At 42.3% G+C, this 27887-nt stretch overlaps 1 long non-coding RNA gene across 1 annotated transcript; it reads right to left on the reverse strand.

Moving 5' to 3' along the window:
* Positions 1-13587: 13587 nt before the first annotated feature.
* LOC125450681 (uncharacterized) lies at positions 13588-27741 on the reverse strand. Its single transcript, XR_007247124.2, has 4 exons — positions 27512-27741; positions 17330-17450; positions 17105-17215; positions 13588-13729 (listed from the first exon to the last, which is right to left on the reverse strand). It is a non-coding gene; the product is annotated as an uncharacterized LOC125450681 (long non-coding RNA).
* Positions 27742-27887: the final 146 nt, after the last annotated feature.

Raw genomic sequence — 27887 nt, forward strand, 5'->3', positions numbered from 1 at the left:
CCCTCTCCCACTCCCATTCCTGGGTGTCATGTCCATCTTGAGCCTCCTTCAGTGTCACAATGACGCTACCTGTAAACTGAAGGAGCAGCACCTTATATTCCACTCTGGGAGCCCACAGTCCAAATGACTTAAGCATGTATTTTACCAGTTTCAAAATCTCCCCATCCCCAGCCTCATAACATGACAAATCTTCCCTCTCTTCCCCACCTCCTTGACCTGACACTTACCTGCTCCCCCCACCTCACTAACCAATCCCCACCACACCCTGACTGCAGTTACCTATCAAAGCCCCACCTACGTTCCCCAGGCCCACTCCTCCTCTATTTATTTCTGATCTCTCTTACCCCTCCATTTCTGAAGAATGGTCTTGACCTCAATTGTCATTTTTTACACCTCTCATGCTGCCTGGCCTGCTGTGTTCCTTCAGCTCCACACTGTGTTATATCTTCAGCCTATCAAGTTCCTTGTTGATTTCAGTTGAATTTGGTGCATTATTGATCAGCTGCAAGTGTCCTTTAGTTCTGTGCACATTGTCCTTGACATTGCAGACTGCCCAGTTGAAGTGTCCTTTATTTTATTTACTCTTTGAAGTTTGTTGATGGCAATTAAGAGTCAACAACATTACAACTGATCTGGAGTGACAAGATGGCAGATTTCCTCCCTGCAATAACATTCGCAAAGCAAATGAGTCCTTGTGATAGATAACAAAGTGTGGAGCTGGATGAACACAGCAGGACAAGCAGCATCTCAGGAGCACAAAAGCTGGCGTTTCGGGCCTAGACCCTTCATCAGAGGTCTAGGCCCGAAACGCCAGCTTTTGTGCTCCTGAGATGCTGCTTGGCCTGCTGTGTTCATCCAGTTCCACACTTTGTTATCTTGGATTCTCCAGCATCTGCAGTTCCCATTATCACTGAGTCCTTGTGATAGTTGGAGATAGTTTCATAGTTCCCATTACTGAAACTATCCGATTATAGCATGATATAGGCCAAACCAGAAGCCCTCAAAATATTTTAAGAAGGTAACCTACAGCCTTACATTTTCTTTATTTTTAAGGCAAATGTAAAGTGTTGTGTTCTCAATGTAATGCGACTGATCAAACGACTTCACATTAAGCAAAACACAACTTATTTAAACACCATAGTTAAAATACAACAAAATAAAGAGGAATTTAGAATAACTTAACGCTTTTGGAAAACTTAACAGAGTTATAGATACAACAACTATTATTAATTAACCGTTTGAATATAGTGACATTCCCAAAACACATCCTTTGGCTAAAAGGCAAATTCAGAAAGACAGATTTTGTCTCACATGCAATCTAGCAGTCTAGGAAAGAACTTCCAGCTTTTGGACGTCATTGAAAGAGGGAAAAATAACTTCCACTACTTCAAAACCCATAAGTGCAACTTCTGAATCTGGAGGCTAAAAAAACTAAAACCCAGCAATCTTGGTGTGTGAAATCTGGCTACTCCTATCCAGAATCTTTCTATTGTTCCAACTTTAAAAAAAAGCTCCAGGGTCTCGCAAGCTGTTTATTCTAGTGGTTTTGGTAGACTGCTCCCACCTCTGCCTTACAACCTCTCTTCAAAAAAACCAGGACAAAATAACCTCTTAAAGCCACAGCATTGTAACAGGCATATGAAAGCATGTCTCCGGAGCATTATCTTGGGCCTCTGGATTACTAGTATGGTGTTACTTTCTTTTTATTTATTTCACTTGTTTGATTGCTGCATTGGATCAGACCACTTGTTGAACAAGCCCCAAGCATCCATTGAAGCAGATGGCTTATGGGGAGTATGAGGGTATTTGAGTTTGTAACAGGATCATAAAGAAAATTGGTAATTTCTTTAAATGAACAGTGGAATTTGTAGCTATTTTAAGAATATTTGAAAATGGAGTCTTGAGAATTTGAATCAATTGTTAAAAGATCAAATTTATACGTTGGATAGTAAGAAAAGATATCTCCTGTGAGCTGGTTATCCTTGACCTGGAAGTAGTACTAACAAAAGAGAAGTAGTGAAAGCTGTTGTGGCTGACTCATGATAAAATATCTGCAGACACAATGGAGATCTGCAAACCAATGATCTGGAGGGGAAAGTTATTAACACATAGGTACAGATGCAAAGAGAGAGTAAACAGCCAGGAGGAGGAACACCGAGAATTCCTATAAGAAGGATTAAATCACACTCAGGAAGAGGTCAAATGTTTCTTTGGCAGAATGCAGACAGAGATTCACAGAGAAACTATGTGAGCTGGTTAAAATTTTCTAAAATCCAAAAACCCTATGAGCTGGCCTGACCATGAATTGGAGCATTCTTGCCGATCTGTTGCAGAGCTTCTTTGGAACGTTGTATGATTAGGACTGTTGTGACCCAAAGGTGAGAGGGTTTGTAGAAGATGGGATGAAACCTGCTATAGTCAGAAGGCCTGCAGCTCTAGCAGCCTCAGCAAAATTATCTCTGGTGGTGCCATTGCTGTAGCTGCAGCTGGAGATTGAGTATTCAATGATGGACGCACCTGAAAATCAGGCAAGTGCTCAAAGATCGGGGATGCCAGACCCAATCATGCTGGCCATGCTATTTGGGGTGTGTCCCTCAGGTCAAGCAACACCATTGCCATAGAAGCAGCCATTGCTGCTGGGGAGATGCTCTGTATTCCAAAGACTGCCTGTAAAGGAGACCTCACATCCTCAGGAGAAATTGGACCACAATCGGGATTTATCTAATGTTTTTCCATGTGCCACTCTGCCACTCACAAAATACCAAATGGAGGTGGGAGGGGTCTTTAATTGGACACATAAATAATTCAGTTAGGCACCTGGTGGGCTTTTCATTTACACCTTACCTGCTGCTGACAAAATGGTATGGTAATGGGAAGACGCTAAGGACACTTCCCCTCCGTCTTTTCATGCTATTTTGACTGCATTCCTGTCTCCCATCCCCTTGCGAATAAGATTGGTAAATTTCGGCAATTTGTTTCCACTTAAGAGAGAGTCTGAATATAAGAGCCATCAAACATAAAATAGTTAATGATAAACCAAAAAGAAATTCGAGTAAAATTTATTTATCTAGAGCATAGATAAAATATGGAGTTTTCTTACACTTGGGGTAGTTGAGGAGAATAGCATAGATATATTTAATGGCAAACTGGGTAAGAAAGGAGCAGTCAAATATGCAAGTTGAATAAGATAAGGTAAGATAGGAAGAAGGCTGTGTGGCACAAATTGTCAACATCTATAGTGTGGAATGCTGCATCAAATGCCACATAACATTATGGATTCTTTCAGGAAGAAATAGATGTAGTGAAATCCAATTTTCAGGCCTTTGACTATAAGTATGTAATGTTGTATGTGTATGCTCTTTTTATGCACATTCAGAAGCTTCTATTGAATTTTTAATACTTGCAAATTCCAAAAGTAACAAAGCACATTCAAGCATTTGCAAGACTTTTTAAAAGTAAATTTATGTGGAAATTATTTGAATTAACTGTCATTTTAACAACTATTTAAGGTTGACATTTGCCTGACAAAGGGGCAATAAATGCTACAACTTTTTCCCTTTCTGTGTATTATTGATTTTTATTTTCTGAAATGTAGCTGGAAAAATTACAGGAAGTGTCAAATCATCTTCTATCATCAGTGGAAATACTTGTCTCAATTCACCGTCTACTCAGCTGTTACGGTCGAACTGCTCAATGTCCAAAGAATTGTGAATATAGTGAGCCACTCTACTTGTTTCTAAAATAAAATCTGACGCACTTGATTTTTGTGTACAAATATTATTGCTGATCTCCCAATAAGAAGTGAATAAACATAATGTGAGGTAGTATTGAAATATATTGAACAGATGTGTCCCAGTTTGATTTTTCATGTGAATCTGGTCTCATGATCCCAGATGGCCTGTACTAGCAACAGAACTAATTGTGTTGTTGAGGAAGATGATAAAATGGGTCAGCATTTTCACAACTGAAATAACCAACATTTGATAACTTCTTGTCCTCAGCTAAAATATGCTTTTGAATAAATAAGGATCAGATTTGGTTGTGATGTTCCCTGTAGTTGGAAATCCCACCTGTCATGGCTCACATATCAAGAATGTCCATGTACACGACTTGACAACTGCAAGTAGCCTCTCTTTTTAGACTGAAGTCTATTAGATGCACAGGCCATGGTTGGTCATCAACGTCACCACCATATTCCTGTGTAATCCTCATATCCCTGGATGTCATTAGCAAAGAAAAATCCACCATTCTCTTGAATTTACTTAATTACTGAGCTACGAAAACCCTGTGAGTAGAGAATTGCAAAGGTTTGCCATTTGTTGAGTGAAGAGATTTCTCCTCATCTTAGTCCAAAATGTCTTGTCTTTTATTCTGAGACTATGCTTCTGGTTCCAGATGCCACAGCCATGGGAAATGTGTTTTCTGCAACTATTCAGTCTATCCCTTTAAGAATTTTGTAAGTTTCTACGGGATGATCTCTTATTCATCCAAATCTGAAAAAAAATTGTAAAATGAAACAAAGAACAGCAGATGCAGGAAATCTGAGAATAAACCAAAATGTTCTGGAGAAGTTCAGCTGTTCTGGATCTGCACCTGTGGATAAAAAACACTGAGTTAACATTTGAGCCCAGTGACCCTTCAGCAGAACTGAAAGCAACTTGGAAATGGTGGTATTTATGCTGATGATGGGTGTGGGTTGGGGGGGAAGAGGGGGTGAAATGAATAGATGGAGACAGCAAGGGAGGGGACGGAAAAGAAAATGGGAAGAAGACAAAGGGATTGATAGTTAAAGGCAATACATATGAATGCCCACCCAGGAAATTCCATGTCACTGGTCATAGGTTCATGATTTGGCATCTAGAATCCCTATAGTGCAGGGAAAGACCATCCAGCCTATCAAGTCTGCATCACACTCCAAAGAGCATTCCTCCTACACCTACCCCTCAGGCTATCCTGTAACTATGTATTTATCATGGCTCATCAACCTTGCATGCACATCTTGGACTGTGGGAGGAAACCCACACAGATACATGGTGAATGTGCAAACCCCACTCAGACAGCCACCCAAGGCTGAATTCAAACTTGGGTCCCTGGTGCTGTGATGTAGCAGTGCTAACCACTGAGTCACACTTGTTGCATTTCTCGACAGAAGCCTTCAGAAAGTCTTTAAAATTCTTCCTTTGTACCCCTCTTGTTTGAGTGCTTTCTTTGAGCTCGGAAAAAGATTTGTTTTGGTGGTTGGAACTCAAGCATCATCAGCGCGTGGCCAGCCCAGTGGAGATGGTTTTGGATGATCATGGGCTTAGACCATAAGACCATAAGACATAGGAGTGGAAGTAAGGCCATTCAACCCATCAAGTCTACTCCGCCATTTAAATCATGGCTGATGGGCATTTCAACTCCACTTCCCTGCACTTTCCCCATAGCCCTTGATTCCTTGTGAGATCAAGAATTTGTCAATCTCTGCCTTGAAGGCATCTAACGTATCGGCCTCCACTGCACTCCGTGGCAATGAATTCCACAAGCCCACCACTCTCTGGCTGAAGAAATGTCATCTCATTTCCGTTTTAAATTTACCCCCTCTAATTTTAAGGCTGTGCCCATGGATCCTAATCTCCCCAACTAACGGAAACAACTTCCCAGCGACCACCCCTTCTAAGCCATACATTAGCTTGTAAGTTTCTATTAGATCTCCCCTAAACCTTCTAAACTCTAATGAGTACAATCCCAGGATCCTTAGCCGTTCATCATACGTTAAACCTACCATTCCAGGGATCATCCGTGCAAATTTCCGCTGGACACTCTTCAGGGCTAGTGTGTCCTTCCTGAGGTGTGGGGCCCAAAATTGGACACAGTATTCTAAATGGGGCCTAACTAGAGCTTTATAAAGTCTCAGAAGCACATCGCTGCTTTTATATTCCAACCCTATTGAGATAAACGATAACATTACATTCGCTTTCTTAATCACAGACTCTACCTGAAAGTTAACTTTTAGGGAATCCTGGACCAACACTCCCAGATCCCTTTGTACTTCTGCTTTACGAATTGTCTCACCAGTTAGAAAATAGTCCATGCCTGTATTCTTTTTACCAAAGTGCAAAACCTCACATTTGCTCATATTGAATCTCATCAGCCATTTCCTGGACCACTCTCCTAAACTGTCTAAATCTTTCTGCAGCTTCCCCACCTCCTCAGTACTACCTGCCTGTCCACCTATCTTCGTATCATCGGCAAACTTTGCCAGAATGCCCCCAGTCCCTTCATCCAGATCATTAATATTTAAGGTGAACAGCTGCGGCCCCAACACTGAACCCTGCGGGACACCACTTGTCACCGGTTGCCATTCCAAAAAAGAGCCTTTTATCCCAACTCTCTGCCTTCTGTCAGACAGCCAATGCTCACTCCAAGCCAGTAGCTTACCTCGAACACCACGTGCCCTCACCTTGCTCAGCAGCCTCCCGTGAGGCACTGTATCAAAGGCCTTTTGGAAGTCTAGACAGATAACATCTACTCGGTTTCTCTGGTCTAACATACTTGTTACCTCTTCAAATAATTCTAACAGGTTTGTCAGGCACGACCTCCCTTTACTAAATCCATGCTGACTTGTTTTAATCTGACCCTGCACTTCCAGGAATTTAGAAATCTCATCCTTGACAATGGATTCTAGAATTTTACCAACTACCAAGGTTAGGCTAATCGGCCTATAATTTTCCATCTTTTGCCTTGATCCTTTCTTAAACAAGGGGATTATACCAGCAATTTTCCAATCATCTGGGACTTTCCCTGACTCCAGTGACTTTTGAAAGATCACAACCAAAGCCTCTGCTATTCCCTCAGCCACCTCCCTCTGAACTCTAGGACGTAGACCATCGGGGCCTGGAGATTTATCAATTTTTAGACCTTATAGCTTTTCTAGCATTTTCTCTTTTGTAATGCCTACCATACTCAACTCTGCCCCCTGCCTCTCCCTAATTGTTGGCATACTACTCATGTCTTCCACTGTGATGACTGATGCAAAGTACTTATTAAGCTCTTCAGCTATTTCCTTATCTCCCATCGCTAGCCTTCCGGCATCAATTTGGAGCAGCCCAATGTCTACTTTTGCCACTTGTTTGTTTCTTATGTATTGAAAGAAACTTTAACTATCATTTCTAATATTACTAGCTAGCCTACCTTCATATTTGATCCTCTCCTTCCTTATTTCTCTTTTTGTTATCCTCTGTTTGTTTTTGTAGCCTTCCCAATCTTCTGATTTCCCAGCGCTCTTGGCCACTTTATCGGCTGTCTCTTTTTCTTTGATATATTTCCTGACTTCCTTTGTCAGCCATGGCTGTCTAATCCCACCCCGGAAATTTTTTTTTTCTTTGGGATAAACCTCTATACTGTGTCCTCAATTACACCCACAAACTCCTGCCATTGTTGCTCTACTGTCTTCCTCGCTAGGCTCTGCTCCCAGTTGATTTTTGTCAATTCCTCTCTCGTGCCCCTGTAATTACCCTTATTTAACTGTAACACCATTACATCCGATTTTTCCTTCTCTCTTTCAAACTGCAGACTGAACTCTACCATATTATGATCGCTGCCTCCTAAGTGTTCCCTTACTTTAAGGTCTTTTACAAAGTCTGGCTCATTATATATCACTAAGTCCAGAATAGCCTGCTCCCTTGTGGGCTCCATCACAAGCTGTTCCAAAAAGCCATCCTGCAAACATTCCATGAATTCCCTTTCTTTGGATCCACTGGCAACATTATTCACCCAGTCCACCTGTATATGGAAGTCCCCCATGATCACCGTGACCTTGCCTTTCTGACATGCCCTATCTATTTCCCGGTGCATCTTGCGCCCCTGGTCCTGATCACCGTATATAACTCCCATTATAGCTTTTTTGCCTTTGTGGTTCCTCAACTCCACCCACACAGACTCCACATCCTCTGACCCTATGTCACTCAGTGCCGTGGATTTAATTTCATTCTTAACTAACAAGGCAACCCTGCCCCCTCTGCCCACCTCCCTGTCTTTTCAATACATTGTGAATCCTTGGATGTTTAACTGCCAGTCCTGAACTCCCTGCAACCATGTCTCTGTGATGCCTACCACATCATAATCATTCAAGTGCTGTTAATTCATCTACTTTGTTGCGAATACTATGAACTTTTAGATAAAGTGTCTTAATGCTAACTTTCTTATCATTATTAGAGAGATTGGAAATCCTAAGATATCTTCAGCTTTCCTTGGTGCAGATGCTATTAGCTGGTTCACTGACACTGATGTTGGTGGACTGTCCTCCCAGTTGATTGGAGAATCAAATTAATACTTCTCAAGGATTTTGAGGTGATGCCTATATGCAATCCAAGTTACAGAATAGTCAGAAGGATGACTGCCTTATACACAAGGATCCTGGTGTCAGCAAGAATATCTCTGTCATCGAAGACTCTCACTTTTAAACATCTCAAGTCGATGATTGCGGATTGTATGCAATGTTGAATCTCGGCATCAATATCAGCATAAGATGAGATAAATTCCCAGGTCAGGGAAAAGTTCCACACTTGGAAGGATTTCGCATTGATCTTAGTGGACGGATGGACTGGAACATGACCTCAGATGAGTTGGTAAAGCATTTGTGTCTTCTTGAGATTGAAGCTCAGACAAATTCTTTGGACTGCTTCTGAGAAGAGATTCTCTTTCAAGAGAGCATAAATAACAATGTCATCAGCAAATTGAAGTTTCACAAGTGAGGTTGATATCATTTTTTTCTTGGTTTTCTGCTGCCTGGCATTCATTTTTCGTCAAGTTTTCTGTCCAACCCGTAGACACTGTTCATGTTGCTATGAAACTTGTTATTGATGAGATGAAGAATGGTGGAGATGAAAATGGAGAAAATGATGGGGGTAATTATACATTCCTGCTTGACCCCTGTCTTCACCTCGAAAGATTCTGTCATATTACTATCAGTGAGGCCTGTCAGTGAAGACCATCACATTGGCAGTGGCATTAATGATCAAGCTGTTCATGTCCTAAAGGACATGCTGCTAGACTGTGGCAGGCAGTGAGGGAACCAAGAAGTGGGCAAAGCATACTTGACCTCATCCTTACCAATCTGCCTGCTACAGCTGCATCTGTCCATGATGGTATCAGTGAGGCAGATCACCACACATTCCTTGTGGAGGTGAAGTGCCACCTTCACATTGAGACTAACCTCTGTTATGTTGCACTATTACTGTACTAAGTGGGGCAGATTTCAAACAGATCTAGCAATTCAAGACTGGGTATCTATGAGGCACTGTGGGTGATTAACAGCAGCAAAATCATACTCCAAAACAATCTGCAAGCTTGTGGCCTAGCATATTCCCCACTCAGCCATTACCATCAACCAAGAGATCAATACAGCTTCAATGTATTGGGGCACACCAGCTGCAGCACTTGGCATAACTACGAATTATGTGTCTACCTGGTAAAACTACTAAAATGGACTACTTGCGTGCACAAACAACATAATCAGTAAATGACAGAGTTAAGCAGTTCTACAACCAATGGTGGATCTAGGCCCAAAACGTCAGCTTTTGTGCTCCTAAGATGCTACTTGGCCTGCTGTGTTCATTCAGCTCCACACTTTGTTATCTCAGATTGTCCAGTATCTGCAGTTCCCATTATCTCTACAACCAATGGATTGGATCTAAACTCTGCAGTCCTGTCATGTCTGGTTGAGAATGGTGGTGGATAATTAAACTCACTAGAAGAGAGGGCACCACAAAGATTGCTATCCTCAATTATGGCACAGCCTAGCATATCAGCGCCAAAACACTTGCACTGAAGAAACTTGACATCATCCAGGATAACAAAATGTGAGGCTGGATGAACACAGCAGGCCAAGCAGCATCTCAGGAGCACAAAAGCTGACGTTTCGGGCCTAGACCCTTCATCAGAGAGGGGGATGGGGTGAGGGTTCTGGAATAAATAGGGAGAGAGGGGGAGGCGGACCGAAGATGGAGAGAAAAGAAGATAGGTGGAGAGAGTATAGGTGGGGAGGTAGGGAGGGGATAGGTCAGTCCAGGGAAGATGGGCAGGTCAAGGAGGTGGGATGAGGTTAGTAGGTAGATGGGGGTGCGGCTTGGGGTGGGAGGAAGGGATGGGTGAGAAGAAGAACAGGTTAGGGAGGCGGAGACAGGTTGGACTGGTATTGGGATGCAGTGGGTGGAGTGGAAGAGCTGGGCTGGTTGTGTGGTGCAGTGGGGGGAGGGGACGAACTGGGCTGGTTTAGGGATGCAGTTGGGGAAGGGGAGATTTTGAAACTGGTGAAGTCCACATTGATACCATTAGGCTGCAGGGTTCCCAGGCGGAATATGAGTTGCTGTTCCTGCAACCTTCGGGTGGCATCATTGTGGCACTGCAGGAGGCCCATAATGGACATGTCATCTGAAGAATGGGAGGGGGAGTGGAAATGGTTTGCGACTGGGAGGTGCAGTAGTTTGTTGCGAACTGAGCGGAGGTGTTCCGCAAAGCGGTCCCCAAGCCTCTGCTTAGTTTCCCCAATGTAGAGGAAGCCACACCGGGTACAGTGGATGCAGTATACCACATTGGCAGATGTGCAGGTGAACCTCTGCTTAATGTGCAATGTCATCTTGGGGCCTGGGATATGGGTGAGGGGGGAGGTGTGGGGGCAAGTGTAGCATTTCCTACGGTTGCAGGGGAAGGTGCCGGGTGTGGTGGGGTTGGAGGGCAGTGTGGAGCGAAGAAGGGAGTCACGGAGAGAGTGGTCTCTCCGGAAAGCAGACAGGGGTGGGGATGGAAAAATGTCTTGGGTGGTGGGGTCGGATTGTAGATGGCGGAAGTGTCAGAGGTTGATGCGTTGTATCCGGAGGTTGGTGGGGTGGTATGTGAGAACGAGGGGGATCCTCTTTGTGCGGTTGTGGCGGGAGCGGGGTGTGAGGGACGTGTAGAGGGAAATACGGGAGACGCGGTCGAGGGCGTTCTCGATTACTGTGGGGGGAAAGTTGCGGTCCTTGAAGAATTTGGACATCTGGGATGTGCGAGAGTGGAATGTCTTGTCGTGGGAGCAGATGCGGCGGAGGCGGAGGAGTTGGGAATAGGGGATGGAATTTTTGCAGGAGGGTGGGTGGGAGGAGGTGTATTCTAGGTAGCTGTGGGAGTCGGTGGGCTTGAAATGGACATCAGTTACAAGCTGGTTGCCTGAGATGGAGACTGAGAGGTCCAGGAAGGTGAGGGATGTGCTGGAGATGGCCCAGGTGAACTGAAGGTTGGGGTGGAAGGTGTTGGTGAAGTGGATGAACTGTTCGAGCTCCTCTGGGGAGCAAGAGGCGGCACCAATACAGTCATCAATGTACCGGAGGAAGAGGTGGGTTTTGGGGCCTGTGTAGGTGCGGAAGAGGGACTGTTCCACGTAACCTACAAAGAGGCAGGCATAGCTGGGGCCCATGCATCATCCAGGATAAAGCAGCCCGCTTGATTGGCACCAGATTCACAAGCTTCCACACTCTCTACCACTGATACTTAGTAACTACAGTATTTACATATACAAGATGAACACAGAAATTGACTAAAGATCTTCAGACAGCATCTTCTAAACCTATGACTACTTATACCTAGAAGGACAAGGGCAGCAGATAAAAGATGTTCCAGAAGCTGCAAACTCTGTCCTGAAATTGTTTTCTCAGTAGAATGTTCTGTCCACCTGGTAACAACTGAAATATGACACTGTAACTAATTTTCAGAGATTAAATCCAATTTTGTTGGATTCTGATTTGGCTATTTGACATTAATCTTTGACTGTCAGCAATTCAATTTAATTGACAGAAAATTCAGCTGATGTGACAAATCTTCATATTTTGTTATTCATTTCCAGACCCTTGACACACAGAAATTGTCTTTCTGTTTTCTGCCTCCTGGAAAAAACAACATCTCTGCATAAAACTATCTTTTAGTTTTGTGCTGCATGAATTTGACTGTGAGTGGGATTAAGAGGCTATAGTTTTACTTCTGAATCATAGTTTAGGATTTCATCAGCAGTTGTACCTGTTTTAAGAATATATTTTGTTTATAATTAATAGATTATTACAAGTTCATTAAAGAAGCCTGATGAATGTTTCTTTCATTCTGGATAGTAGTGCAAAAGAGTGGTATGATTTGATTTTGAAATTGAATTAACACATTATGCTATTGTGCAATTGTTGGAAGTCTTGATTATTAGAGTGCTCCCCAATAATGTCATAACACCTGTGCTGGAAGTAATGAATATTTGATGTGATGAATGGTTTGCCAATCGAGCAGGCTGCTTTGACTTAGATATTATCAAGCTTCTTGAGTGTTGATCGAAGTCCATTATCCAGGCAGGTGGGGGGAATTCCTTCACATACCTGACTCATGACTTGTAGATGGTAGAAAGGCTTTGTACAGTCAGGAGGAGACTCATACACCACAGTATGCCTAGTTTTCAATTTGCTCCTGTGGCTACAGTATCTACGTGACTGGTCCAGTGAAGGTTCTAGTAATTAGTGATGATTAAGATGTTCATGGTGGGAGATTCAATGTAGTAATGCTGAGGGTAGATGGGTATACTTTGCTTGTTGGAGACAATGGTTGTTTGGCGTTTGTGTTGCATGAATATTATTTGCCATTTATCATTCCAACTTTTAATGTCAACCAGATTTTGATGCAAACAGATGTTGCTGCTCATTATGAGAGCTTGTGAAGGAGCTGTATACTGTGCAATTTTCAATGAACATCCCATCACCTGATGACAAAAGGATGTCCTGGGATTGACTGAACTTGATGTATCCTGTTTTTTTGTGGACAGGGCATAATTGGGAAATTTTCCACCTAGCTGGTTACTGTTAGTGCTATATCTATACTGAAATAATTTGGAGAGGCATTGCTAAATCTGGATCACAGTTCTTCAGCAAAACAGCTAGAAAGTTGTGGGCATCTACAGCCTTTGCTGTACCCATTGCATTTAGCCATTTCTGGTGCAGTGGCTCAATGGTTAGTATTACTGCTTCAAATGCAATTGATGGCCATTCGATCCCAGCCTTGGGTGACTATCCTCCAGTTTCCTCCCACAGTCCAAAGATGTGCAGGTTAAGTGGACTGGCTACGCTACATTGCCTATAGTGTCTGGGGATGTGTAGGCTAGTTGGATTAGCCATGGAAAATGCAGGGTAAAAGTTAGAGTAGGTAGGGGGTTGGGTCTGTATGGGATGCTCTTCAGCAGATCGGTGTGGACAATTGGTTGAAGACTGGGATCTGCAATGTTGAGGACTTCAGGAAGTTTAGTGTAACACATTTACTTTTAAGTTCTATCTGTTCAGGAATAAATCAGTGTTTTATTTTCTTGGCTTTACCAAATGGTATTACTGCTTTTAAGTAGTTGTGTATTCATGTTCCCAGGTCACTTTGCTCTTCTAACACAATTTTTAAAGGATAACGATAGCAGCCCAGTTGAGGTGCAACTGTCTAACTTGTAAATAAGACTCATAAGCTCCTGATGTTATGTATCGCTCCTTTATTTCATTCTGTCCATTGCAGAATAGTATTGCAGTATAGCTCTTTATGAGCAGTGTTTAAGACCTGAGATAACACGGTGTGAAGCTGGATGAATATAGCAGGCCAAGCAGCATCAGAGGAGCAGGAAAGCTTGACGTTTTGGGTCAGGACCCTTCTTCAGTGTTTAAGACCTGTCTCTTTGGTGGCTCATTTTACTCTGATATCTTCTCTCCTGTTAATGTCAGAGTCATGTCATCTGTTACATCATTGTCATTTACATACATCTCTGCTACACCTCAGTTTTTAAAAGTAGCCAAAGGAATTAAAGTGAAATCAGTGGAAATCACGGAAGATCAAGTCATGGTAACAAAGTGTGGAGCTGGATGAACACGGCAGGCCAAGCAGCATCTCAGGAGCACAAAAGTTGATGAAGCTCTCTGATGAAGGGTCTAGGCCCGAAACATCAGCTTTTGTGCTCCTGAGATGCTGCTTGGCCTGCTGTGTTCATCCAGCTCCACACTTTGTTATCTTGGATTCTCCAGCATCTGCAGTTCCCATTATCACTTATCGAAGATCAAGTCATATTATTTTGTGTTAATTTATACAGAATTTCTCATAAATTGGAACTGTGTCTGGTACCACATTACCATGGTATATCTTTAATCTATTTACAATGGGATTCTGTACTTCAATGCTACATTTTTTATGAGAATGCTGCTCCAAAGACATTTGTGTCCATGTATGGGCACCAATTTCATGGATTGGACCAGGGTACACCTCAGGACTGGTTGCTTGGTCTCTTAGTGATCTTTCATATTCAAGGAGGAGTCTTGGATGTTTAAAGAGTCCCTGCTTTGCTTGAATTTTTGCACTTTGCCACCTCAGCCAGAACTTGAGGGTGCATACATGAGGATCAATGGTCGGCACAACATTGTGGGCTGAAGGGCCTGTTCTGTGCTGTACTGTTCTATGTTCTATGTTCTAACTTAAGACTCCTGGTACTTTTGTCTCGCTGTGCTGGTTAGTATAGATACAAAACCAGGCACCTCTCATGGTTGTCAGCAGTCATCGGTCAAGGGTGTGCACATCTTGTTTTGTCACCATGTGACATCATTGTCACACCTGCATCGCGTGCCTGCAGCATAAGTGGTAAACATTAAGTGGCATGTACTTCAACCACATGGGGGTGGGCTCCTCTTAGTCCTGGGGAGCCTGTCCACTGAAATTGAAGGGGGGTGGTATTAAGGTTCACTGGTACAGGACAGGTAAGGGTTGGAGGCAACATGCTCGCCTACAAGGGAACATTTGTGAAGGGGTGGAGTGGGCAAGTCAATATATAAGAGGGGGAGGTGATAGAGTTTTGGGGAAAAGGGTAACTTGGAGTTGGTGGGTCATTGACTATCAGCAACACCCTGGCTTTAATGGAGGAAGAGTGGACTATTACATCTGGCATGTTGGTTTGATTTGCCTGGGTGACAGGTGGCAAAATGAGAAGAGGAACTGTTGGGTAGGGAATGTGGGAAGTTCTGGGTGTGAGTTTGCTCGCTGAGCTGGAGGGTTCGTTTTCAGACATTTTGTCACCATTCTAGGTAACATCATCAGTGAGCCTCCGGTGAAGCGCTGGTGTTATGTCCCGCTTTCTATTTATAGAAATAATAAATAGAAAGCAGGACATAACACCAGTGCTTCACCGGAAGCTCACTGATGATGTTTACCTAGAATGGTGATGAAACGTCTGAAAATGAACCCTCCAGCTCAGCGAGCAAACTCACATCCAGAGCTACAAATCTTTTCAAAACTTGCTAAGTTCAGAAGTGATGGGGTTGATGGAGATAGCAACCAAGAAATGAATGTGTGCAATAATAGTGTTCACCAAGGTTGAGAGGCTGGGTCTGAGGCTCATTGCGAGAAGCATCAACTGTTTCCTTCTATTGTTCTGCAAATAACAAGTGAGCAGTGGAGTGGAAACTGGCTGCTCCATAACCATTTAGCAAGATTAGTCTTTCATTCTGTGATGCAGGAGGCTTCACTTTTGATTGTTTTGAGGCCCTTCAAAGGCAACTGCGTTACATAGTCACCCATAAACTAAAGCTAAATCTGCAAGCGCTTCATGCTATGTAACCTTAAGCACTGACCTACTGAGTGGTTTACAAATCCTGGCCCAAACCCTGTTGGTCACAAGGAATGTATTGTTGTGTAGGAAGATGCACCCAATTTGCCAAAGTAGTAATCACTGTCCAAGGTTGTATGGCCTCCACGTAGTGCAGAAATGATTCACTTCATACCTCGAACCATAAAACATCATACAACACTGAGGATAGCTAGCCTCTGTACTTTTGTTCTTGTAGCTGTGGATAGACTGATATTCGCTCACCCAGCTGTTGATGGAAAATTGAACATACATTTACAAATGTTCGAATGTATTCACAATTGTGTCACTGAGCCCTCAGAAGGCCTCCTCTTCCTTTCTCTCCCACTATGCCTCGGTGTCATCCCACAGTTGGGGTGGTGGTAACATGCCATACAATGGTGCCTGTCGGCATTTTGAACTAAACAGCTCAGATATATAGAGTGTGCCCTGCCCAGAGGCAGTGGGAGCCTTCTTGGCTTGAACTCTCAAAGGGTTGAGTGTGATGTGTGGAATGGAGGTGGAAGGCCTGGCCATCTTTGGAATGAGAGCTGACTTCTGCAGGGCCTGTATATGGTTCCTCAATCAGCTATGTGCATTTTGGCACTGACCTGATTCCTTGCAAGGAATGGGCACTCACAGTGAGGTCAATGTCCCTTTTTCCTGTTCCTACTTGTTGGTGATGAGCCCCAATAGCTAAAGAAATGGGATTGCAGTAGAGTCATAGAGTCACAGAGTTGAACAGCATGGAAACATACCCTTCCATCTAACTCATCTATGCTGGGCAGATATCCTAAATTAATCTAGTTCCATTTGCCAGCATTTAGCCCATATCCCTCTAAACATTTTCAATTCATATACCCCTCCAGATGCCTTTTAAATGTTGTAATTGTACCAGCCTCTACAACTTCCTCTGGCAGCTCATTCCATATATGTGCCACCCTCTGCATAAAAAAGTTGCCCCTTAGGCCTCTTTTAAATCATTCCCCTTTCTACTTAAACTTATGCCCTCTAGTTTTGGACTCCCCTACCCTGGGAAAAAGAATTTCGCTATTCACCATAGGTTTGTAGGTATGATGGACCTAGCTCTCCAAAGCAGCTTGTCCAGTGAGGCATTTGGATGCTTGATTGCCAGAAGCATCATGGTGCAAAGAGTGGAGGTGGTGTCCTCCTCCAACCTTTGTGTTAATTTGCCAAGTGCCTGTGACAAATCTGCCAGCTGCTTCTGTGTTTGCTTGTGGATTTCAATGAAGTCACAAATGACTTACACCATAGGGCTCTCTCCTGCCAATGGCTGAGCAAGTTCCTGGTGTCTGGCAGGCTTCTGAGTGCCAGTGACCCCGAGTGTTTCTTTCTTGGTCAGCTGTGTGGATATGGCAGTGATCTGTTCACTAGCAAGTGCTATTGACTCTAATCTAGATAATGTATCCATGAAGTATTAGTGTCTGAGCTGGTGAGGGGTGCCAGAGACAGCCTTACCAGTGTGTCCTTTGAGGGGTCTGCAAACGTTTCCTCAGAAGTGGAGGAGGTGATGTCTTGTGGGTTCAGCTACTTGGATGCTGTGACTATGCTAATGCTGTTCATGCCTGCCTGAAAAAGAACAGAGAATGCATTGCAAACAAAGCATAAATACTGTGTCATGTTAACAATATATTCACGGTGGGGATGGGGGTTAATGCTTGCATATGAATGTTTTGACCTCACCACAAGTTGTCTTGGTCCTCACTGGCACCAAGATCCTTCCCTCATAGGGAATGAGGAGCCAAATTTTGCGTGCCTCACCAACCGTCTTGGCTCTCACTGCCCTATTATTGGAAGATTCCTTCTGAAATGAAACAGAGGGAGGGAATGAGTGAGATAAAAGTGCTTTGAACAGATGTTAGTGATGGTGCTGATGGGCAAAGGTGCTGTGTTGCCCCATGAGAATGTGTAGACAGTGCAGAGGCCTTGCAGGATTAATAGTCTGGGGTGTTGGGGTGTTTGAAAGACAGAGATTAATTTGAAGAATTACACCATTTGTGATTCAGCAATCTAGAACTTCCAACTGATATTGGAAATATTCCAACCCATGTCAATTTCTAGAAAAAAAACTATCCACTTACTTGCCTATGGCCAGTCTCTGTTGCATGCCCTCCCTCAAACCTCCACTGTAAACAGTCGAGTGGAGTTTAATACTGCTTCAGAGGAAGTGTAGAAAAGCCAACCCCTTCCCCGCCCCCACCATTATGCTGAGAAACTAGGAATGCCACTTAAAGGACAGATAAGAAATTTAAAATCTTAATATAATTGAGTAGCTGCAAATGAAAATTTTAAACATTTAATGACATTGTTATTTAATTATTCCAAACATATTTAAATTGTCTTATTTAACTTGCAATGTAATTTAGCGATTCTAAGTGTGGGTGAGTGAGGTAAGTGGTATAGGGGTTGGTTGGCAGATGATTACAGTGACAGGTAGTTGGGTGTGAATGTGATTTGGGTAACAAATGTTTGTCGAGCAGGATGGCAGAGATTTTGGGGTCAGGTGGGTGGGGATATAGGGTGAGTCAGGGTGGGTTGGTGGGTGGAGCGGTCAGCTCTGGTTGAGGGTTATAGTACTGAGAAGCTGGGTTAGGGGACGAGAGGAATTTGGAGTAGAAAAGGGGCAGGTGTCGAAGAGGCAGGATTGGGTTGAAAGAGGGTTGTTCAGTAGGAATTGAATGGTATTGCTGGGCTGGCTCAGGAGTGGTGGTCATTGGGAGCTGTGTTGAAGCCAGGTACAGGGGTTGTGTTGGATCAGGTCAGGGAATCAGTTCTAGGAGGGGGTGGGTGTCAGGGAGTATAGATGTAGGGTGTTGAATTGGACCATGGGGAAATTGAATGTTTGGATGGAAGGGGTCTCAGGGAAAGGATTTCAGGACTGAAGCGACTCGGTGGGGGGTTGGGATACATCAAGGTCCAGTGATTAGTCAAGGGAGTCAGGGTACAGTAACTTATGTGTTAAAATGCACTTTAAATTTCTAGTTCTACTTATTCTTGTGGTGAGTCAGAATCCTCTGAAATCTCTGATTTGGAGAAGCAGAGTAGAACCAAAGTTGGTCAAGGTATGTCTGCAACAGCCAAATTCTCTGGTTGAGGTGGTACTCTGAATCATGAAGATCTCAGAGTTGGAGAATGATTCTGTGGTTTCCAAGACTATTCAGTGCCTTGTACCTGCTCCACCATTTAATTATGGCTGGTCCAACATTGCTCACATCCATTTTTCTGCCATTTCCCTGTAACCTTGGATTCCTCTACTGAAGAACCTGTCAGTGAAATTGCCATCTGAGTCCACTGTAGCTGAACATATGTGTGTTCTCCCACTCCAGAAAGCTAGCATACAAACTGTTCATTTTCCCTGGTTTGACTACAGTCCTTTCAGGCCTAGTGATTCACTATGTGCATGTCCTGACTCTATATTGTCCTCTAAGTACACGCATTGCCAGTATCTAAACAGGTGGTGGATTGCCAGGTTAATTGTTGGTGTTTCATCCTCAGAGGCTTCACCCTTATCCAAAGGTTCATTGGCTTGCCGAGGAGTAGCTTTTGGACATCTGCAAGCAAAACAGGATGGTTGGGATGAGCCAGACAGACAAAACATCCATGGTCATACCATGGATGCTGTTGCAACATGCCATATAGAAAGATTGAGTTCAGATTTGAAATGGAGCATAAAGCAAGAACATATGATGATCCTGGGTAGTCTCAGTGAGGATTAACAGACTTTGTCACAATCATCTTCATGGTTGAAAGTACCATCTCAACTACAGAATTCAGGTGAAGCAGGCATATCTATGCCCCTTTGGTTCTGACCTACTTTTTCATGTTCTGGCCATCTGTAAGAGTGAGAAAACAGTACTAGTGATTGTCATGCAATGGTTGAGTGATGTGCTTTCCATAAGCAAGAGAACAGGCTATACTTGAAATGATATTGTGTGATACAAAAGGATTAATTAAAGTTCTCATAGCAAAGCCTAGGTAACAGCAACCATATTTTTGGCTTTTTTTAAAAATGCAGTTTGATCAAGAGAGGAGTGGTTTTGATCTCAGACCTTTTTTTTTCTCCAAATCTTAAGTAAGGTGAGTTATGAGGACATGAAATCAGAACTGGCTAAAGCAAACATTAGATTAAAGGATAGGTCAATAGAAATGCAGTGCAGATATGTAAGGAGATACTTCAGACTACACAGAAACATTCCACACAGTTGAGCTGGTGGAGAAGGTGTTTGGCATGCTTACCTTCATTGGTTAGAACATTGAATATAGGAGTTGGAATGTCATCTTGTACCTGTACAGGACATTGGTAAAGCCACTTTTGGAATGCTGCAAACAATTCTGGTCCCCTTTCTAAAGGAAGGATGCTAAACCTGAGAGGATTCAGAAAAGATTTACAAGGATGTTTCTGGGCCTGGAGGACTTGAGGTACAGGGAAAGGCTGAATAGGCTGGGGCTTTTATTCCCCCGGAGTGTTGGAGCTGAGGGGTGACCTTATTGAACAGAGCAGCGATGGTGTTTTCAGAGGCAGTGCGGCTTCAGACTTGGCCACCCTGTAAAGCTTAAAGCGGGACTCTCGCTTCTGTGTGGAGTGGGCCTCTGGCAGCAGCATGGCATGGGCTGGTGAAGCCCAAAGGAGGACTGAAATTGGATTTTCTTTAAGTTATTTTTCTTTATTTTTTTAGTTTACTTTAAGTTAATGACAATGGAGACAATGCATGGTGATGGTACACACTTTTCACCATATTTCATATTGAATACACATGACAATTAATGATTCAAATTCAAATTAATGGAGGTTGATAAAATCACAAGGGATATGGATAGGGTGAATAAACAAGGCTTTTTTTCCTGGTGCAGGGGAGTTTAAAACTAGAGGGTGTAAGTTTAAGATGAGAGGAGAAAGATTCAAAGGACCTAATGGGTAACTTTTTCATGCAGAGAGTGGTGCACGTATGGAATGAACTGCCAGAGGAACTGGTGGAGGCTGGTACAATTACAACATTTAAAAGGCACCTGAATGGGTATGTGAATTGGTGGGTTTTGAGTGATATGAGACAAATACTGGCAAATGGGACTAAGTCAGGTCAGGATGTCTGGTCAGCATGGACAAGTTGGGTCTGTTTCTGTGTTGTAAGATTGTTTAAGTAACGGGAATAGTAAGAGGTGAATGTAATACAGCCTGCATCTTTTACACCTCCTGTGCTAAAGTAGTCAGTGCCATACTGGAATGCCCGAGTGCTCTCTCTCCTTTTTCTGTTGACTGTCTCACTGTATGTCTCCTTCCACAGAGAATCTCGGCAGCTCCTACACAATGAATGAGTGTGACTCCCCTTTAAGAATAGCATGCTGTTTTTAAGATGTGCGTGCAGGCTGGCTAAAATATGTACTAATTAGTCCCTGATCAGCGCACAGCTGGTCAGCAGTGCATTTGGCAAGGGATTGCATGCTGCGATCATTAAAAATGAGGAGGATGCACAATGTTTGTGTGCTGCCTGTGTAAAAGTAACCAAGTGAAAGACTTTGTCAAAAATCTTTACAACCTTCCTAAAATGCTTGGTTCAGAATTGGCCACAATAGCCCTGTTAAGATTGAACCAATATCTTATGAATGATTAACATAGTTTCTTTGCTTCTGTTCTCTTTCCCCAGGTTCACATAATTCTTTTGAACGTTTTCCCAAACTAGTTTACTAAATTCCAATTGTTCACATATAACTCAGGACTCTGCCCCTGCACCCCTGTTAGGAATTGTATCCTTCATTTTGGATTGACACTCTACATTCTATCAATTCTGGATAAGCAGAAATGCATCACATCACACTGATTTGCATGGAATTTCATCTGTCTTCCCATTCTGCTAATTTGTCTATCACCTTTTAAATTCAATCCCCTCAGACTGCAAAACTAGAGAGTGTTATCTTTTTTAAAAATTAGATATTATACACTGCACACCCAAAGTCTAGTTCATTTTTATATATCAAAAGGAGTGATATCACCAAATCTGGAATGCTCTGCCTCAGAAGGCAGTGGAGGCCAACTCTCTGGATACTTTCAAGAAAGAGATGGATGGAGCTCTTAAAGATAGTGGAATCAAGGGTTATGGGGATAAGGCAGGAACAGGATACGGATTGTGGATGATCAGCCATGATCATAATGAATGGTAGTGCTGGCTCGAAGGGCCGAATGGCCTACTCCAGCACCTATTGTCTATTGTCTAACTGCACTATATGCCTTTCTCTGGTCTGAAGAATAACCATTCACTTTTACTACATTTCCTGTCACTCAGTTGATGTTGCATCCAATGTTTCTTTTATTCCACAGGCTGTAACTTTGTGACACTTTACTAAATAGCTTTCAAATATCAATGCACATGGAGTCATGCAGCAGGGAAGCAGACTGTTCGGTCCAACCAGTCCATGCTGAACATAATCCCAAACTAAACTAGTCCCATCTGCTTGCTCCTGGTCCATATCCCTCCAAACCTTTTCTATACATGTACTTATCCAAATACCTTTTAAATGTTGTAATTGTACCTACATCCACCACTTCCTCAAGAAGTTCATTCCACAGAAGAGCCACCTTTGTGTAAGGAATTTGCCCCTCATGTCTTTTTTTAAGTCTTTCTCTTCTCACCTTAAATGTGCCACCTAGTCTTGAAATTCTCTATCCTAGGGAAAAGACAACTACCATTAAATCTATCTATCTATAACCCTCATTATTTTATAAACTTCTGTAAGGTTTTCTCTCAACCTCCTATGATTCAGTTAAAAATATCCCAGCCTATCCAATCTTTCTTTATAACTCAAACATTCCATACCAGACACCATCCTGTTGAATTTCTTCTGAATCCTCTCCAACTTAATAATATCCTTCTTATAACTAGCAACCAGAACTGGACACAGTATTCCAGAAGATGCCTCATTAAAGTCTTGTATAATCTCAACGTGAATTCCCAAATTCTATACTCAAAGAACCGAGCAATAAAGTCAAGCATGCCGAATCACATCAACCCTAACATTCTTATTAATTCTGTTTCCTGATAAAAAAAATTTAACCAAGTTTGTTAAGCACAATTTGCCTTTAACAGTCTTATGCTGGCTTTCTTAATTACATCAAACATACAAATGACTTTTAATTTTGTCCTAGTGTATGTTTCTAAAGGCTTTCTCACCACTGATATTAAACTGATTGGCCTGTGCTCCTCTTCAGAACTTATTTAGGTGATTATGCCCTGCACTTCCACAACTCCCACTCATACTTTCTTTAAAACCCTTGGACACATCTATCCTCACGAAGTATCAACTTTAAATATAGCAGACTTTGTAATATTTCCTCTTTATTAACTTTCAATCCGTATGATATTGTAACTGTAACTTCCATTGTGCTTCCAAATGTTTTTGTTTCTAATCAACTGTATTCTTTTCTCCCCCTTTTCACTTTTTAATATGGTAATAGTAGATGTCTGTTTCGCATTTGTTAGCTGCCAATCTCTCCCCAGATCATCTCTTTGCTTCTCATTTCACTTTTCACTTGCCCTCTTAACTTCCTATATAGTCAGTCTGGTTTTCAGTATTATTATTGATACGACATCTGATAATATGCACCTTTCTACACCATCTAGGGAACTCATACTTTAATCTGCTTTTTCACCTTGTGGGAATGAACCCTGACTGTATTCAAAACACCTTCTCTTTAAAGGCAACCTATATGTCTGAAACAGTTTAATCTGCCAATCTTTGATTCCAAGCGAAAGCCTAGCTGGTGATATAACAAGTGGCCTCCTATAGCAGGCCAGGGAAATAATGGACTTGCATTTAACACCACCCACTTTGGAGCTGTGGGTGCCACTTGGTCACACCTGAAGGCACTGACAATCTCGTGGAAGGGTTCCTATTCACAATGATGGCCCGGAAGCTGTTGGGGCAATTTATTTTAGTCTTTTATTTACACCCTTCAGCCAGTGCCTCCACCTTGAAGCTCTCATGGTTCCCCTGTCTACAGTGGCAGTACAGAGGTAGAAATGACAGCCATGCTGAGTCTCAGGATTTACATTTGGTCCACTCCTTGTACAGATCTTTACTGGACAAGGTTCTTGCCGGTGGCTTCTTAATTGGCCAGCTTTGCACATGTGGGTGGGGAAATTCATAGATCATTTTCTGCAAAAATTTAAAAATTGATTCCTGATGAAAAACTAAGACACTAAGGTTTGCTCAAAGAGTTTGCAAATACAGACTGATGGAATGAGTGTGCAAAAAAGTGTCACATGGTATACGGCCTGGGGAAATGTGAAATTGTTCAATTTAATGTTGGCTTAACAGAAAAACTAAATTTTAATAAAATATTGAGAGATTATTAAATAGTGTTATTTGAAAAGCAAGAAAATTAATCTGCAGGTGCAATAATTCTTTACCTAACATTGTAGTTTTACTCCTGAAAAGAATGACTCGAAATGAAACAATGCTAAGAAAATTGGATTTTCCTATTATACCCAATGTAAAATCTGTAGTTGGGTTCAGTAAGAAAAACATTAAAACATTATATTTCACAATAATGTGTTACATTCTGATTCTTATAAATTAAACTATTTTAAAGTAAACTAAAAGTAAAATATAGAAAAGAAATTTCTAACCCTTCCTACTTACCTCTGGCTCTCCAGCTGATGCTATGCCTCTCTACCTCCACCATTTCCCCCAATTTCGACTGTCAAGGGCGTTCCCAACCACTGCGGGGGGAAAGTTGTGGTCCTTGAAGAATGTGGACATCTGGGACGTGCGGGAGTTGAATGCCTCATCCTGGGAGCAGATGCGGCGGAGGCAGAGGAATTGGGAATAGGGGATGGAATTTTTGCAGGAGGGTGGGTGGGAGGAGGTGTATTCTAGGTAGCTGTGGGAATCAGTGGGCTTGAAATGGACATCAGTTTCTGGCTGGTTACCCGAGATGGAGACGGAGTTCCAGGAAGGTGAGGGATATGTTGGAGATGGCACAGGTGAACTTGAGTTTGGGGTGCAAGGTGTTAGTGAAGTGGATGAACTGTTCGAGCTCCTCTGGGGAGCAAGAGGCGGCACCGATACAGTCATCACATCCTAAACCAGCCCAGTTCTTCCCCTCCCCCCACTGCATCACAACACCAGCCCAGCTCATCCCCTCCCCCCACTGCATCCCAAATCCAGCCCAGCCTGTCTCCGCTTCCCTAACTTGTTCTTCCTCTCACCCATCCCTTCCTCCCACCTCAAGTTGCACCTGCATTTCCTACCTACTACCTCATCCCACCTCCTTGACTTGTCTGTCTTCCCTGGACTGACCTATCCCCTCCCTACCTTCCCACCTCCACTCTCCTCTCCACCTATCTTCTTTTCTCTCCATCTTCGGTCCACCTCCCCCTCACTCCCTATTTATTCCAGAACCCTCTCCCCATCCCCCTCTCTGATGAAGGGTCTAGGCCCAAAACATCAGCTTTTGTGCTCCTGAGATGCTGCTTGGCCTGCTGTGTTCATCCAGCTTCACACTTTGTTATCTTGGATTCTCCAGCATCTGCAGTTCCCATTATCACATCATTCTTGAGGACATTGATTCTTTTAATTCTGCTTGTGTGTGACTCCATTCATCAAAACATATACAGAAGGCAATATGTTACTTTGTGAGTGCATCACCTAGAAGAAATACGGGGTTCAGTAGCTCAGTTGGCTGAAAAGCTGGTTTTCAAAGTGGAGTTTTTAAAAAATTCATCCACAGGAGAGCTAGGCAATATTTATTGCCCATCCCTCATTGCCCAGAGGGCATTAAAGAATGAACCACATTGCTGTGGGTCTGGAGTCACATGTAGGCCAGACCAGGTTGGGATGGCTCTTTGTCTTTAATTTCAAGGGGAGACAGTGGCAAATTAGAAATGTCACTGAATCAGTGATCAGATGGCCCAGGTTAATGCTCTGGAGATGTGGGTTCATGTCCTACTGCAAAAGCTGGTTGATTTTAATTTAAATAATAAAATCTGGAAACATAATGCTAGTCTTAGTAATAGTGACGTTGACAGCGATCATCAATTGTTATACTAAACCCATCGGGTATACAGATATCCTTTAGAGGGGGGGAAAAATAATTGGCCATCCTTAATATAGGTAGAAATTGCTGGAGAAACTCAGCAAATCTTGCAGCATTTGTGGATTGAAAACTGAGATAACATTTAGTTAACTGCCCTACTAGCAAACCACTTTGTTCAAGAGCAGTTAGAACTGGACAACAAAGGCTGGTGTTGCCAATGATGCCCACAACTCATTGGAGACTAATGAAACAGAGCCGGCCTGGCCTGACCTGTACAGCTGCAACATGACTTCTCAACTCCTAAACTCAATGCACTGACCAAAAAAGCAAGCATACCAAACACCTACCTTCACTATCATATCTACCTGCAAATCCACCAAAGGAACTATGAACTTGCACTCCAAGCAACACTCCCCAGGACTCTACTAAGTGTATAAATCCTGCCTGAATTGCCTTTCCAAAACACAGTACCTCACATTTATCTAAATTAAACTCAATCTACCACTCCTCTGCTCATTGGCCCATCTGATCATGATCCCATTGTACTCTGAGGTAACCTCTTCACTGTCCACTACACCTCCAATTTTGATGTCATCAGCAAACTTACTAATCATACATTCTATGTTCACATTCAGATCATTTATATAAATGACAAAAATGACCCAGCACTGATCCTTGTGGCACACCGCTGATCGGTCTCAGGCCTCTGGTCTGAAAAGCAATCCCCCGCCCCCTCTTCTTCTCCCTGTATTCCATCAGATCTAACCTTGCTAATCATTGAATCATTATGAGCAAATGTAAGTTAGAATAGTTCATTAAGTGCCAAGTTATGCACACAAAATGAAATACTAATAGGAAAAGAAAGATGTAACTAACAGAGGTAAAAAAGTAAAAAAAAAATTGTTTTGTTCTTGCATCTTTAATCAATGAAAAAAAATCTAGAGATTTTTGTAATATTGATCTTCATTGTTAAAGATAATTGGCTATTAGCAATTCATTGGTATTTGAATGCACCAGCTTTAAAATTTCCTCAGATGTTTAGTGGATATCTATAATTTGTCATTGCATGTGTTTCATTATCAAGTTCCTTTAAGTATTAATTACTACACAGCCTCTGGAGGTGATAGGCACTCGGAGCAACTTTCTTATTTTGAACTTTTTATATCTGATTATGAACAATGTGCAATGTTTGTTTTAGGCTTTAGTCATAGTGAAAACCAACAATGCAGGTCTTCTTTTACTTCAAAATCTGGTCCAATAATCAAGATTACCGATAAATAATTTCTCAAAAGTGTGGACATAATTGAGATCAAAAACTCACATTTCTAATAATTTAAAAATAATATCATAAAAATACAAGATGAATGATTCAGTCATTCTAAGTCAATGCCCCCCTTCATATTTAATCCAGTTACAGGGCATAAACCTGCATGTACCCTGGGTTTTCCTGAGCACTACCACAGATGACATATTCCACTTGAAAATATTTGCAATAGAGTTTTGTCACAGGTAGATGCATTTCCAGTAGCTTTGAGATAAATTACAACACTAGTTGAGCTTTAACATGGACGAGTTGTTTCACATGTATTTTTTGACTGAGGTTTTTATTAAAATAAGCAAAGAACTTCTTAGAGCAGAAATAAAATTATCCTGCTTTAGCCATAGATTAAAAAAAAAATCAATCTGCAAACTAATAGGCCATTCATTCCATATAATTATTACAACAGTCAACAGAATTTGCATGAACGTGATAAGGCTTGACTACATAAAAGGTTTATGAATTAACTCCTGAAATTTTGATAGCGATAGGGCAATCTTCTGCGCCGTATTCAAACCTGTGTGCTGCAGTCCATATTGTGGTGCGAGCCACGCAGTAGTGAATGGATGAGTTGCAAGATTCTCTTTGTTCGCTGGTTGGATGAAAATGAATACCCTTAACACCTACGCGCAAACAATTTATGCTTCTTCCGGTGCACTTAGTATCTCAGTTTCACTTATTAATCTCTGGAGATAATATATGCAGCAACAGCAATTTGTGATAGTTATGATTAACTCTTTGAGCACCATTTGTCTTTGCCTTTTGCGGCAGGCAACTTTTTTTATGAATCGCTTTAAATAGTTGTACAGACATCTATCTCTACAGGTATAATTGAAGAAAATACAATAAAATGGTGCTCATGTCCATTTTTTTCCCTTGACAATTACTACCTG

The sequence above is a fragment of the Stegostoma tigrinum genome, chromosome 3, assembly GCF_030684315.1.
Source record: "Stegostoma tigrinum isolate sSteTig4 chromosome 3, sSteTig4.hap1, whole genome shotgun sequence".
NCBI lineage: Eukaryota > Metazoa > Chordata > Chondrichthyes > Orectolobiformes > Stegostomatidae > Stegostoma > Stegostoma tigrinum.